Here is a 6,965-nt window from a genome sequence, read left to right on the forward strand (position 1 = left end):
TTTGAGAATCAATTTTCAGGATAATGTGATGCAACAGACTTATGCAGGAACGCACAGTGTACACGACTTCCCTAAAAACTGTCCTTGCTATTCACAGCATAAAACTATCTAAATTTTCTATTTCTAGGTACCCATAATACTATATATTCATGATAGCCAATAAAATTGATTTTACTGTTTATCTACTCAAACACTATAATTACTCCCTTTCACTACGTCTGTCTATACTTCACACCACGTTCCAGCAAAAGGCAGACTACTCTATAGAGTTCTGTCTTCACTTTAACCCTTCACTCAGTAAGAAAAAAGGTAATGAGGTCCTCCCTGGTGGCGCAGGCGTTAAAGACAGCGTTATTAAGCAGTTGCTGGCTATTGCAGCACGAGTTCAATCCCCAGCCAGCCAGGGCGCTGACCCACATGGCACAGCACACCTCTCCTGTCTCGCCTGCTGCTCCCCTCAGCAGTGTATTTCAACACACCTACCTGTTCTGCCTCACTGTCTCTGGTGAATTCTCTCACCCGCCGCCCCCAATCTCTGGCCTACACCCCAGTTCTGGTATGCATAAATAAATTTAAAAAAAGAAAAGAAGAAAGGGGAATGAAAAAGGGAAAGGTTGTTCGCACTAACAGTTACCTGGCATTCGCAGCTTTCAGGTCACAGAAATGGGTGAGTAAAGTCCGTACAATGTCATTGCAAACGACTTTAACTATGTCCACGTGGTTCAGTCTGTGGCGCAGCTGCCTGACAACTTCCCAAAAGTCTTCTGAAAGCAGATGGTAAAGCTGACCATCGTCTCTGCTGAGATTCCCATACCAGGACAGAATATAATCTCTGTAACTGTAGTCAAACACTATCAGGAATAAGCAAAACATGAGCAAAATTCAGGTGAAACAAGCAAACACTGAAAACTGGCCACATACTAATTAATACAAACATATTAAAATATGAATAAAAATATAAAGTGAGCTAGGAAACCAATTTTTCTGTAATGTTTCAAATTAAAAAATTACTTTCTAACAAAAATATTTTGTGAGCAAGAATATATGAGACATAATGTGATAACACTTTTTAGGTTTTCTTGAGATGGTCCAGTTTTTAACTATTCTCTCGTTTCCAAACACTCACATACATCTATTTTGTAAGACTGCTCTCAAATTAAAGATTACAGAGAATGAGACAGCATTAAAGGAACTACAATTTCAGTTTATCTGAAAAGAGTATTTATGGTAACAAAATGGAGATGACCCACAAGTGAGACCGATAAGAAGCTACCCTATTAGTCTAGATAATGCGATTTTTAAGTAATCTCTAGGTCTTTGGAACTAAGTAATCAGTATAAGAAAGAGCACCAAGAGAGTCGTTTCTTCCACCTCTGGCTTTGTCCCCAGAGCAAGAAGAGAAACAGTCTTCCTGTCCAAAAGATGGAGTCCCACAAGTCCAAAATGTCCATGACCTGGGTGGCTTGGAATAAAAGCACAGTCCTCTTTCAATCACGAACTGGCCTAATGATAGACAACAATAATGCCACCATTCACATGTAGATAGCCCATGATGGCTTGCAAAGTTCTAAATATGCAATATGGCATTTACTAGTAAATAGTTATATGTGGAAGGAAAGTTATCTGCTGGGAAAACTTGGGTTTAGTAGTTTATGTCACAGATCTTTTCATTTAACAGAAAAAAACTGTATACGTATTTCATACAACTAGCTAAAGAGTCATGAACTAGATGAGTTGAGCCCAAAGGCAAGGGAGAAGTCAGCCTTATAGGAGCAGGTTCTACTTCCTCTATGTCAACACCTAATGGACGAGTCTAATGCTCCAGAATTGGCCAGAGACGGTGACTAATGAAAGAGAGCACAAACAGGCTTATCTTACCTAAAAGTTCTTTACACTTGTACAATGACCTTAGAATGTCTTCTGTTACTGTAATCATTCAAGTTACAGCCGTTTACAATTTATTTACAGGTACATTTACCAGCAAAATTCAAAAGAGTATTAATTGCCAATCAAAATTAACTAACATATACACTTCAAAATATGTGTAACATTAACTGCATCTGTGAAGAACACTACAAAAAAGATGATAAAATAAGGGTTTTTCGAAGATACACAGACAGTATTTCTTACAAGATAAAGTGCTAAGGTTAGTGTCCCCGATTCCCTAAAAAGGATAAAATCTTTAGAAATAAATTTTCAAGAACTTTCAATTTATCATACAAGACACTACTTAGCAGGTACTCAACAATTACTATATTAAATTTTGTCTATATTAGTAAGATAATTTAGGGTAGTCTAGTGAAAACTAGGTTACAGATTTTTTTTTTTAAAGATTTATTTATTTATGCATACAGAACTGGGGTGCAGGCCAGAGGTGCAGGTGAGAGGATTCACCAGAGACAGAGTCTGGAGCAGAACAATGAAGTACACTGCTGAAGGGAGCAGTGGGCGGGTCAGGAGAGGTCTGCCGCATCATGTGGTCACCTCCAGGGCAGGCGGGGATCAAACTCATGTTGAAGTGGCTTTCACTTCTTAGTGCTGCACTTTAACCTGCTGTGCCACCAGGGAGGGCCCCAGGTACAGATTTCTGAAACAAGCTAACCCATCCTAGAAAACAAGTCATGTCTTAAATGCAGAGAAACTGTGGAGTCTTAAAACATTAAACAGGTACCCATGTTCATAGCTGTGATATTCACAACTGAGAAAAGCTGGACATGACCCAGTGTTCACTGATAAATAGACAGATAAAATGTGGGCTACCCACATGGTGGAATATTGTTCTGTCTTTAAAAAGATGGAAATTCTAACATGCTACGTCGTGGGTGAACATTGAGAAAAGGGTGCTAAACAAATAAACTGAACACAAAAGGACGAATATTAGATGATTCCACTTATATGAGGGGTAGAAAATACCAATAGGATGGTTGTCACCAGGGGCCAAGGAAGTGTGGAGGGGTAATTGGCCTGTACCCCACTTCTTGTATACATAAATAAACAAATCTAATAAAAAAGATAGTTCTGCAAGATGAACGCACCTACAATGAAAATGCATTTAATACTATTAAAATGTATTCTTAGAAATGGTTATCACATTATGTACATTTTACTAGCAGTGAAGATGATTTTTTGAAAATGTGCATTCCAGCCGAGGGATGGTGGAATAACTCATACCAGACTAACCTCCGACAGGAAACACTTAGGAACTCTGGGGGAAAAAATTAAAGAACTATTTAAAGGCAGTAGAGAGCAAACAGTTGATAGAAATTTTAAATAACCGACACGTGAAAGAGACACTAGCACTGGTGCAATTAAGTTCACCCAACTTCCCCTGAAGATGCTCAACAGTCCTAGAGGCATGAAGTACACTGAACCTAGACTGAACATCTGGCATCTTAAATAAACAAGACAGAACACAGTAAGTGCCAATGCAGGTGGAAACAAGGCAGGAAATACCAAAAAGGATGGACCCACAAATCTTTGTACAAACTCTCAGGCCAGTTGCCAGTTTTGAACAATACATATGTGGAGATGAGACTGCAATAGGACCTGTGGAAAACTGAGAGGTGAGTGGCCACTTCCAGACTAAGATATGTACTTTAGACTAAGGTCAAAGTCCAAACAGATCCACCCTAAATGCATAAAACCAAGAGACCACATACTCGAACAAAAGTCAACACTGTTGGGAGGAAGATAACAAAATCTAGGATGTCTAGAGAGTTGCAACCAGAAGTTCAGTATACAATAACAGCAAGGACTGAGAAGAAACACCCGAATATAACATATTGCTGAAAGGAAAAGCAATCAATAAAAGCCAACTCTGGGGTGGCCCAGATGTTTGCATGAGCATACAGGAACCTTAAAGCAGTTGTTGTGAACATGTTCTAGGAATTAAAGGTAAAGATGGTCATAATAAGCAACATATTGGAAAATCTTGACAGAAAAGTATAAACTGCAAAAAAGAACCAAGTAGAAATTGTAGACATGAAAAATACATTATTCTATATGAAAAGTTCACCAGATATAGTTAATCAGAGATTAAGTGACAAAGGGTCAGTGAACTTGAGGACTGATGAATTAAAAATTATTCATGTAAAAGAACAAAGTGGGGGAAGATTTGTAAGTTGGACTTCATCAAAATTAAAGTCCTTTGCTCAAAGACAACTTTAAGAAAATAAAATGTAATTTACAAACTGGTAAAAAAAAAAAACTTTCACTATAACATCGAACAAAGGACATAAAATCCAAATATATATTTCTTAAATATCTTACAGAAATTATAATGCATTTTGAAAAATTCCTAGCATGAGTTTGATCCCCAGCCAGGAAGCTGACCCATAGGGTGCTGCAGACCTCTCCTATATCCCCGCTGCTCCCCTCAGCAGTGTGTTTCAGTACATCTGCCCATTCTGCTCCCCACTCTGTCTCCGGTGAATTGCCCCCTGCACTCGGGTTCTTATATGATAAATAAAAAAATCTTGAAAAAAAGAAAAAAAGCCAAGTATAAAGGACTATGTGCTGTATGATTCTATGTCAAATTTAACAGGCAAAACTAGTCTACGTTAATAGAAATTAGAAGAAATAGGATTGGTTCTGATTTGAGGGGCACATAAGAAAAACCTTCTGTGAGAACAGAAATCTTCTTTATTTGACCAAGGAGGTGGTGGTTACATAGTTATATAGTTATATGCATTTATGAAAATTACTAAATTGTACACTTAAGATATGTGCAAAGTATGTAAATTTTACCTCAATAACATCAATTACATTACAGAGAAAGCATACACTATACAAAAATGAAGGATGATGAAATGAATATATTAAAAGAATTTTTTTAAATAAATGAAATTAATTACGTTTGAAAACCATAATTCTGAGATATAAATAAAAGACAAATTTAAATCCAATGACGTTTTATCATCATCATCATACTTTAATTACAGATACAACAGAAATATTTAAGTTTAATTATGGTCCCAAAGTTATACACTTCTATGAATACACATGCTCTCAAACTGTCTCTGTACTTATACAGTACTCATTCAAATTTTAACACGGTGATTTCTGTGAACTCTGACAAGTTAAATATATTTGCTTTCATGTATACTAAGTGATTAATTCTTAACACCTTTTACTCACTTGAAAGACTCACTGTTTTCCTGAACATATAAAAGAAAATATCAATGCTGATATAAATTTGATTTCTAAAATATTTTTAAACTTTTATTTGATCTTTTACATTTTAATGTTTGTAACTACTCTTACTCATTCCCACTTCTAGACATAAAACAATATTGGAACCTCCACCACCTCCACTTTCAGTCGTCCTGGATACAAATTTCACATGCATGCCCTTCATTCTTCTTGTAAGGTTGACTACTATTTCTCAAGCTGGTTAACTGGTTTGTACACGAGTTGAGTTTGACTGTATTTACCTCCCAACATATGTTCTCTAGACTTTCAAAAAGAAAAAACATTTCATGAAATCTATTTTAGGAAACAGAACAGCTCTTTGCCTTATCTGTAGAATTGACTGGCTCCATATGGCTGACCAGCTCCCTGTCAACTGGAAATTCCAAATTAATAATTATCTAAACCCTGCTCATTCAACTAAAACATGTATTTATTTATCATCATAGAAAAATGCATGAAGAAAAAATGCCTATACTACTACAGAATCAAGAAGGATAAACTTGCTAGAGATTATTTTTCTTTTAGGACATAATAGACTGATTTACATGAAAATTTATAAATACTCATTTAATCCTTACCTTCTTTCAGAGCTTTATCCAGATTATGAGAAATTACTACCCGTCTAGACTGAACTGACTCATGTACGTTTCCACACTCAGAGCTCTGAAACACAAGAAAAAGAAAAAAAGATAACAAATTACTGAATGAGTAAATCACATACAGAAATAAAACCAAAGTATGAGGTAAATCAAACAAGCATTAAGATAGTGCTTTACAGATTATAAAGTTCTTCTAGAAAAGGAAATAAAAGCTTAAAGTTAGTTAAGAAATTTTGGGAAAGAAAAGAATTCAGAAGGATATTTTCCTCCCAGATATCAAAAGAGCATGATGCTAATGTAGGAATAAACAAATCAACAGAATGGTGGAAAGTACAAAACCAGATGCATCTACGTATGAGAATTAAAAGCATAAAAAAGAATTGAAAATCAATAAGGAAAAAAGACTATTCAATGAATAGTGTTGGAACAATTTAATATTCCTATGTAAAAAGCTAGGGAGTCTGACTTATACATACTAACTGCAACACACACTAACTCTAAGGAGCTAACATAATGTTTATACTACAAAAGGATTCAAAGGAAATAAGGAAGAAATCTCACATAAGCCTGAGATGAAGAAAGTCTCCCTATAAATTCAAAAGTTATGAAGAAAAAAAAACTGACAAATATGACTATATAAATAGGAAATTTCTGACAAGACACAAAATGTAAATGACATATTAGAAGGTAATATCCACAACTACGTTTGAAAGGATTACTAATTAATATACAGAGTTTCTAAGAGAAGAAAAACAACTCAAAAGAAAACCAGGTAAAGAAAGGATAGCTGTAAAAGATAAGTGACTGATAAATATACAAAAAATATATACAATCTCCTATTTTAATTAGAGAAATACACATTAATGAGGTATCATCAGCTAGCCAGAGCTATAGTAAAAACTCATAATATCTAAAACTGACAAAGGTAATGGACATTTTCATACATCTTAGAGAAAAATGCCTATTTCTAAAAAACTTAACTGAGTCATACTATCTTTTTTAAACATACTATCTTTTCCTTCTGCAATTCCATGCCTAGTAATCTATTCCATGTAGGGTGCAAACAATACAGATACATATATGTGTGTATACACGCACACACAGCTACTACATGCTCTATAGAGCATATTTCAAAAATTTTGAAAATATCCAAGTGTGTATCAACAAAGTGTTAAA

The 6,965-nt window shown here is 35.3% G+C and overlaps 1 protein-coding gene across 1 annotated transcript in view; it reads right to left on the bottom strand.

Moving 5' to 3' along the window:
- SNX25 (sorting nexin 25) overlaps positions 1-5,853 on the bottom strand; it is a 68,284-nt gene extending 62,431 nt beyond the window's left edge. Inside the window, exons 1-2 of the mRNA XM_004682370.2 lie at positions 5,769-5,853; positions 635-851 (exon numbers count right to left, since the gene is read on the bottom strand). The gene's annotated coding sequence lies outside the window, so the exon portion shown is untranslated. The remainder of the gene's footprint in view (positions 1-634; positions 852-5,768) is intronic.
- Between the last annotated feature and the right edge of the window lie 1,112 nt (positions 5,854-6,965).

Source organism: Condylura cristata, unplaced genomic scaffold, assembly GCF_000260355.1.
Source record: "Condylura cristata isolate star-nosed mole 26May11 unplaced genomic scaffold, ConCri1.0 scaffold00014, whole genome shotgun sequence".
Lineage (NCBI taxonomy): Eukaryota > Metazoa > Chordata > Mammalia > Eulipotyphla > Talpidae > Condylura > Condylura cristata.